The following is a 9,584-nucleotide window of genomic DNA, read 5'->3' on the forward strand; positions in this document are numbered from 1 at the left end:
AGTAGCTAGCGCATTGGTTTGACAGTAGCATAGTTGGGATGGACAGTAGATAGCGCATTGGTTTGACAGTGGCATAGTTGGGATAGACAGTAGCTAGTGCATTGGTTTGATAGTGGCATAGTTGGGATGGACAGTAGCTAGCACATTGGTTTGATAGCAGCATAGTTGGGATGGACAGTAGCTAGCACATTGGTTTGATGGATGGACAGTAGCTAGCGCATTGGTTTGATAGTAGCATAGTTGGGATGGACAGTAGCTAGCGCATTGGTTTGATAGTAGCATAGTTGGGATGGACAGTAGCTAGCGCATTGGTTTGATAGTGGCATAGTTGGGATGGACAGTAGCTAGCGCATTGGTTTGATAGTGGCATAGTTGGGATGGACAGTAGCTAGTGCATTGGTTTGATAGTAGCATAGTTGGGATGGACAGTAGCTAGCGCATTGGTTTGATAGTAGCCTAGTTGGGATGGACAGTAGCTAGCGCATTGGTTTGATAGCAGCATAGTTGGGATGGACAGTAGCTAGCACATTGGTTTGATAGCAGCATAGTTGGGATGGACAGTAGCTAGCACATTGGTTTGATAGTAGCATAGTTGGGATGGACAGTAGCTAGCGCATTGGTTTGATAGTAGCATAGTTGGGATGGACAGTAGCTAGCGCATTGGTTTGATAGTAGCATAGTTGGGATGGACAGTAGCTAGCGCATTGGTTTGATAGTAGCATAGTTGGGATGGACTGTAGCTAGCGCATTGGTTTGATAGTGGCATAGTTGGGATGGACAGTAGCTAGCGCATTGGTTTGATAGTGGCATAGTTGGGATGGACAGTAGCTAGTGCATTGGTTTGATAGTAGCATAGTTGGGATGGACAGTAGCTAGCGCATTGGTTTGATAGTAGCATAGTTGGGATGGACAGTAGCTAGCACATTGGTTTGATAGCAGCATAGTTGGGATGGACAGTAGCTAGCGCATTGGTTTGATAGTAGCATAGTTGGGATGGACAGTAGCTAGCACATTGGTTTGATAGCAGCATAGTTGGGATGGACAGTAGCTAGCACATTGGTTTGATGGATGGACAGTAGCTAGCGCATTGGTTTGATAGTAGCATAGTTGGGATGGACAGTAGCTAGCGCATTGGTTTGATAGTAGCATAGTTGGGATGGACAGTAGCTAGCGCATTGGTTTGATAATGGCATAGTTGGGATGGACAGTAGCTAGCACATTGGTTTGATAGTGGCATAGTTGGGATGGACAGTAGCTAGTGCATTGGTTTGATAGTAGCATAGTTGGGATGGACAGTAGCTAGCGCATTGGTTTGATAGTAGCCTAGTTGGGATGGACAGTAGCTAGCGCATTGGTTTGATAGCAGCATAGTTGGGATGGACAGTAGCTAGCACATTGGTTTGATAGCAGCATAGTTGGGATGGACAGTAGCTAGCACATTGGTTTGATAGTAGCATAGTTGGGATGGACAGTAGCTAGCGCATTGGTTTGATAGTAGCATAGTTGGGATGGACAGTAGCTAGCGCATTGGTTTGATAGTAGCATAGTTGGGATGGACAGTAGCTAGCGCATTGGTTTGATAGTAGCATAGTTGGGATGGACTGTAGCTAGCGCATTGGTTTGATAGTGGCATAGTTGGGATGGACAGTAGCTAGCGCATTGGTTTGATAGTGGCATAGTTGGGATGGACAGTAGCTAGTGCATTGGTTTGATAGTAGTATAGTTGGGATGGACAGTAGCTAGCGCATTGGTTTGATAGTAGCATAGTTGGGATGGACAGTAGCTAGCACATTGGTTTGATAGCAGCATAGTTGGGATGGACAGTAGCTAGCGCATTGGTTTGATAGTAGCATAGTTGGGATGGACAGTAGCTAGCGCATTGGTTTGATAGTAGCATAGTTGGGATGGACAGTAGCTAGCGCATTGGTTTGATAGTAGCATAGTTGGGATGGACTGTAGCTAGCGCATTGGTTTGATAGTGGCATAGTTGGGATGGACAGTAGCTAGCGCATTGGTTTGATAGTGGCATAGTTGGAATGGACAGTAGCTAGTGCATTGGTTTGATAGTAGCATAGTTGGGATGGACAGTAGCTAGCGCATTGGTTTGATAGTAGCATAGTTGGGATGGACAGTAGCTAGCACATTGGTTTGATAGCAGCATAGTTGGGATGGACAGTAGCTAGCGCATTGGTTTGTTGGTAGCATAGTTGGGATGGACAGTAGCTAGCACATTGGTTTGATAGCAGCATAGTTGGGATGGACAGTAGCTAGCACATTGGTTTGATGGATGGACAGTAGCTAGCGCATTGGTTTGATAGTAGCATAGTTGGGATGGACAGTAGCTAGCGCATTGGTTTGATAGTAGCATAGTTGGGATGGACAGTAGCTAGCGCATTGGTTTGATAGTGGCATAGTTGGGATGGACAGTAGCTAGCACATGGTTTGATAGTAGCATAGTTGGGATGGACAGTAGCTAGCGCATTGGTTTGATAGTAGCATAGTTGGGATGGACTGTAGCTAGCGCATTGGTTTGATAGTGGCATAGTTGGGATGGACAGTAGCTAGCGCATTGGTTTGATAGTGGCATAGTTGGGATGGACAGTAGCTAGCACATTGGTTTGATAGTAGCATAGTTGGGATGGACAGTAGCTAGCGCATTGGTTTGATAGTAGCATAGTTGGGATGGACAGTAGCTAGCGCATTGGTTTGATAGTAGCATAGTTGGGATGGACAGTAGCTAGCGCATTGGTTTGATAGTAGCATAGTTGGGATGGACAGTAGCTAGCGCATTGGTTTGATAGCAGCATAGTTGGGATGGACAGTAGCTAGCGCATTGGTTTGATAGTAGCATAGTTGGGATGGACAGTAGCTAGCGCATTGGTTTGATAGCAGCATAGTTGGGATGGACAGTAGCTAGCGCATTGGTTTGATAGTAGCATAGTTGGGATGGACAGTAGCTAGTGCATTGGTTTGATAGCAGCATAGTTGGGATGGACAGTAGCTAGCACATTGGTTTGATGGATGGACAGTAGCTAGCGCATTGGTTTGATAGTAGCATAGTTGGGATGGACAGTAGCTAGCGCATTGGTTTGATAGTAGCATAGTTGGGATGGACAGTAGCTAGCGCATTGGTTTGATAGTGGCATAGTTGGGATGGACAGTAGCTAGCGCATTGGTTTGATAGTGGCATAGTTGGGATGGACAGTAGCTAGCGCATTGGTTTGATAGTAGCATAGTTGGGATGGACAGTAGCTAGCGCATTGGTTTGATAGTAGCATAGTTGGGATGGACAGTAGCTAGCGCATTGGTTTGATAATGGCATAGTTGGGATGGACAGTAGCTAGCACATTGGTTTGATAGTGGCATAGTTGGGATGGACAGTAGCTAGTGCATTGGTTTGATAGTAGCATAGTTGGGATGGACAGTAGCTAGCGCATTGGTTTGATAGTAGCCTAGTTGGGATGGACAGTAGCTAGCGCATTGATTTGATAGCAGCATAGTTGGGATGGACAGTAGCTAGCACATTGGTTTGATAGCAGCATAGTTGGGATGGACAGTAGCTAGCACATTGGTTTGATAGTAGCATAGTTGGGATGGACAGTAGCTAGCGCATTGGTTTGATAGTAGCATAGTTGGGATGGACAGTAGCTAGCGCATTGGTTTGATAGTAGCATAGTTGGGATGGACAGTAGCTAGCGCATTGGTTTGATAGTAGCATAGTTGGGATGGACTGTAGCTAGCGCATTGGTTTGATAGTGGCATAGTTGGGATGGACAGTAGCTAGCGCATTGGTTTGATAGTGGCATAGTTGGGATGGACAGTAGCTAGTGCATTGGTTTGATAGTAGTATAGTTGGGATGGACAGTAGCTAGCGCATTGGTTTGATAGTAGCATAGTTGGGATGGACAGTAGCTAGCACATTGGTTTGATAGCAGCATAGTTGGGATGGACAGTAGCTAGCGCATTGGTTTGATAGTAGCATAGTTGGGATGGACAGTAGCTAGCGCATTGGTTTGATAGTAGCATAGTTGGGATGGACAGTAGCTAGCGCATTGGTTTGATAGTAGCATAGTTGGGATGGACTGTAGCTAGCGCATTGGTTTGATAGTGGCATAGTTGGGATGGACAGTAGCTAGCGCATTGGTTTGATAGTGGCATAGTTGGAATGGACAGTAGCTAGTGCATTGGTTTGATAGTAGCATAGTTGGGATGGACAGTAGCTAGCGCATTGGTTTGATAGTAGCATAGTTGGGATGGACAGTAGCTAGCACATTGGTTTGATAGCAGCATAGTTGGGATGGACAGTAGCTAGCGCATTGGTTTGATAGTAGCATAGTTGGGATGGACAGTAGCTAGCACATTGGTTTGATAGCAGCATAGTTGGGATGGACAGTAGCTAGCACATTGGTTTGATGGATGGACAGTAGCTAGCGCATTGGTTTGATAGTAGCATAGTTGGGATGGACAGTAGCTAGCGCATTGGTTTGATAGTAGCATAGTTGGGATGGACAGTAGCTAGCGCATTGGTTTGATAGTGGCATAGTTGGGATGGACAGTAGCTAGCACATTGGTTTGATAGTGGCATAGTTGGGATGGACAGTAGCTAGTGCATTGGTTTGATAGTAGCATAGTTGGGATGGACAGTAGCTAGCGCATTGGTTTGATAGTAGCCTAGTTGGGATGGACAGTAGCTAGCGCATTGGTTTGATAGCAGCATAGTTGGGATGGACAGTAGCTAGCACATTGGTTTGATAGCAGCATAGTTGGGATGGACAGTAGCTAGCACATTGGTTTGATAGTAGCATAGTTGGGATGGACAGTAGCTAGCGCATTGGTTTGATAGTAGCATAGTTGGGATGGACAGTAGCTAGCGCATTGGTTTGAAAGTAGCATAGTTGGGATGGACTGTAGCTAGCGCATTGGTTTGATAGTGGCATAGTTGGGATGGACAGTAGCTAGCGCATTGGTTTGATAGTGGCATAGTTGGGATGGACAGTAGCTAGTGCATTGGTTTGATAGTAGTATAGTTGGGATGGACAGTAGCTAGCGCATTGGTTTGATAGTAGCATAGTTGGGATGGACAGTAGCTAGCGCATTGGTTTGATAGCAGCATAGTTGGGATGGACAGTAGCTAGCGCATTGGTTTGATAGTAGCATAGTTGGGATGGACAGTAGCTAGCGCATTGGTTTGATAGCAGCATAGTTGGGATGGACAGTAGCTAGCGCATTGGTTTGATAGTAGCATAGTTGGGATGGACAGTAGCTAGTGCATTGGTTTGATAGCAGCATAGTTGGGATGGACAGTAGCTAGCACATTGGTTTGATGGATGGACAGTAGCTAGCGCATTGGTTTGATAGTAGCATAGTTGGGATGGACAGTAGCTAGCGCATTGGTTTGATAGTAGCATAGTTGGGATGGACAGTAGCTAGCGCATTGGTTTGATAGTGGCATAGTTGGGATGGACAGTAGCTAGCGCATTGGTTTGATAGTGGCATAGTTGGGATGGACAGTAGCTAGTGCATTGGTTTGATAGTAGCATAGTTGGGATGGACAGTAGCTAGCGCATTGGTTTGATAGTAGCCTAGTTGGGATGGACAGTAGCTAGCGCATTGGTTTGATAGCAGCATAGTTGGGATGGACAGTAGCTAGCACATTGGTTTGATGTCAGCATAGTTGGGATGGACAGTAGCTAGCACATTGGTTTGATAGTAGCATAGTTGGGATGGACAGTAGCTAGCGCATTGGTTTGATAGTAGCATAGTTGGGATGGACAGTAGCTAGCGCATTGGTTTGATAGTAGCATAGTTGGGATGGACAGTAGCTAGCGCATTGGTTTGATAGTAGCATAGTTGGGATGGACTGTAGCTAGCGCATTGGTTTGATAGTGGCATAGTTGGGATGGACAGTAGCTAGCGCATTGGTTTGATAGTGGCATAGTTGGGATGGACAGTAGCTAGTGCATTGGTTTGATAGTAGTATAGTTGGGATGGACAGTAGCTAGCGCATTGGTTTGATAGTAGCATAGTTGGGATGGACAGTAGCTAGCACATTGGTTTGATAGCAGCATAGTTGGGATGGACAGTAGCTAGCGCATTGGTTTGATAGTAGCATAGTTGGGATGGACAGTAGCTAGCGCATTGGTTTGATAGTAGCATAGTTGGGATGGACAGTAGCTAGCGCATTGGTTTGATAGCAGCATAGTTGGGATGGACAGTAGCTAGCGCATTGGTTTGATAGTAGCATAGTTGGGATGGACAGTAGCTAGCGCATTGGTTTGATAGCAGCATAGTTGGGATGGACAGTAGCTAGCGCATTGGTTTGATAGTAGCATAGTTGGGATGGACAGTAGCTAGTGCATTGGTTTGATAGCAGCATAGTTGGGATGGACAGTAGCTAGCACATTGGTTTGATGGATGGACAGTAGCTAGCGCATTGGTTTGATAGTAGCATAGTTGGGATGGACAGTAGCTAGCGCATTGGTTTGATAGTAGCATAGTTGGGATGGACAGTAGCTAGCGCATTGGTTTGATAGTGGCATAGTTGGGATGGACAGTAGCTAGCGCATTGGTTTGATAGTGGCATAGTTGGGATGGACAGTAGCTAGCGCATTGGTTTGATAGTAGCATAGTTGGGATGGACAGTAGCTAGCGCATTGGTTTGATAGTAGCATAGTTGGGATGGACAGTAGCTAGCGCATTGGTTTGATAATGGCATAGTTGGGATGGACAGTAGCTAGCACATTGGTTTGATAGTGGCATAGTTGGGATGGACAGTAGCTAGTGCATTGGTTTGATAGTAGCATAGTTGGGATGGACAGTAGCTAGCGCATTGGTTTGATAGTAGCCTAGTTGGGATGGACAGTAGCTAGCGCATTGATTTGATAGCAGCATAGTTGGGATGGACAGTAGCTAGCACATTGGTTTGATAGCAGCATAGTTGGGATGGACAGTAGCTAGCACATTGGTTTGATAGTAGCATAGTTGGGATGGACAGTAGCTAGCGCATTGGTTTGATAGTAGCATAGTTGGGATGGACAGTAGCTAGCGCATTGGTTTGATAGTAGCATAGTTGGGATGGACAGTAGCTAGCGCATTGGTTTGATAGTAGCATAGTTGGGATGGACTGTAGCTAGCGCATTGGTTTGATAGTGGCATAGTTGGGATGGACAGTAGCTAGCGCATTGGTTTGATAGTGGCATAGTTGGGATGGACAGTAGCTAGTGCATTGGTTTGATAGTAGTATAGTTGGGATGGACAGTAGCTAGCGCATTGGTTTGATAGTAGCATAGTTGGGATGGACAGTAGCTAGCACATTGGTTTGATAGCAGCATAGTTGGGATGGACAGTAGCTAGCGCATTGGTTTGATAGTAGCATAGTTGGGATGGACAGTAGCTAGCGCATTGGTTTGATAGTAGCATAGTTGGGATGGACAGTAGCTAGCGCATTGGTTTGATAGTAGCATAGTTGGGATGGACTGTAGCTAGCGCATTGGTTTGATAGTGGCATAGTTGGGATGGACAGTAGCTAGCGCATTGGTTTGATAGTGGCATAGTTGGAATGGACAGTAGCTAGTGCATTGGTTTGATAGTAGCATAGTTGGGATGGACAGTAGCTAGCGCATTGGTTTGATAGTAGCATAGTTGGGATGGACAGTAGCTAGCACATTGGTTTGATAGCAGCATAGTTGGGATGGACAGTAGCTAGCGCATTGGTTTGATAGTAGCATAGTTGGGATGGACAGTAGCTAGCACATTGGTTTGATAGCAGCATAGTTGGGATGGACAGTAGCTAGCACATTGGTTTGATGGATGGACAGTAGCTAGCGCATTGGTTTGATAGTAGCATAGTTGGGATGGACAGTAGCTAGCGCATTGGTTTGATAGTAGCATAGTTGGGATGGACAGTAGCTAGCGCATTGGTTTGATAGTGGCATAGTTGGGATGGACAGTAGCTAGCACATTGGTTTGATAGTGGCATAGTTGGGATGGACAGTAGCTAGTGCATTGGTTTGATAGTAGCATAGTTGGGATGGACAGTAGCTAGCGCATTGGTTTGATAGTAGCCTAGTTGGGATGGACAGTAGCTAGCGCATTGGTTTGATAGCAGCATAGTTGGGATGGACAGTAGCTAGCACATTGGTTTGATAGCAGCATAGTTGGGATGGACAGTAGCTAGCACATTGGTTTGATAGTAGCATAGTTGGGATGGACAGTAGCTAGCGCATTGGTTTGATAGTAGCATAGTTGGGATGGACAGTAGCTAGCGCATTGGTTTGAAAGTAGCATAGTTGGGATGGACTGTAGCTAGCGCATTGGTTTGATAGTGGCATAGTTGGGATGGACAGTAGCTAGCGCATTGGTTTGATAGTGGCATAGTTGGGATGGACAGTAGCTAGTGCATTGGTTTGATAGTAGTATAGTTGGGATGGACAGTAGCTAGCGCATTGGTTTGATAGTAGCATAGTTGGGATGGACAGTAGCTAGCGCATTGGTTTGATAGCAGCATAGTTGGGATGGACAGTAGCTAGCGCATTGGTTTGATAGTAGCATAGTTGGGATGGACAGTAGCTAGCGCATTGGTTTGATAGCAGCATAGTTGGGATGGACAGTAGCTAGCGCATTGGTTTGATAGTAGCATAGTTGGGATGGACAGTAGCTAGTGCATTGGTTTGATAGCAGCATAGTTGGGATGGACAGTAGCTAGCACATTGGTTTGATGGATGGACAGTAGCTAGCGCATTGGTTTGATAGTAGCATAGTTGGGATGGACAGTAGCTAGCGCATTGGTTTGATAGTAGCATAGTTGGGATGGACAGTAGCTAGTGCATTGGTTTGATAGTGGCATAGTTGGGATGGACAGTAGCTAGCGCATTGGTTTGATAGTGGCATAGTTGGGATGGACAGTAGCTAGTGCATTGGTTTGATAGTAGCATAGTTGGGATGGACAGTAGCTAGCGCATTGGTTTGATAGTAGCCTAGTTGGGATGGACAGTAGCTAGCGCATTGGTTTGATAGCAGCATAGTTGGGATGGACAGTAGCTAGCACATTGGTTTGATGTCAGCATAGTTGGGATGGACAGTAGCTAGCACATTGGTTTGATAGTAGCATAGTTGGGATGGACAGTAGCTAGCGCATTGGTTTGATAGTAGCATAGTTGGGATGGACAGTAGCTAGCGCATTGGTTTGATAGTAGCATAGTTGGGATGGACAGTAGCTAGCGCATTGGTTTGATAGTAGCATAGTTGGGATGGACTGTAGCTAGCGCATTGGTTTGATAGTGGCATAGTTGGGATGGACAGTAGCTAGCGCATTGGTTTGATAGTGGCATAGTTGGGATGGACAGTAGCTAGTGCATTGGTTTGATAGTAGTATAGTTGGGATGGACAGTAGCTAGCGCATTGGTTTGATAGTAGCATAGTTGGGATGGACAGTAGCTAGCACATTGGTTTGATAGCAGCATAGTTGGGATGGACAGTAGCTAGCGCATTGGTTTGATAGTAGCATAGTTGGGATGGACAGTAGCTAGCGCATTGGTTTGATAGTAGCATAGTTGGGATGGACAGTAGCTAGCGCATTGGTTTGA

This window comes from Borostomias antarcticus, assembly GCF_949987555.1.
Source record: "Borostomias antarcticus genome assembly, contig: scaffold_43, whole genome shotgun sequence".
Classification (NCBI taxonomy): Eukaryota; Metazoa; Chordata; class Actinopteri; order Stomiiformes; family Stomiidae; genus Borostomias; species Borostomias antarcticus.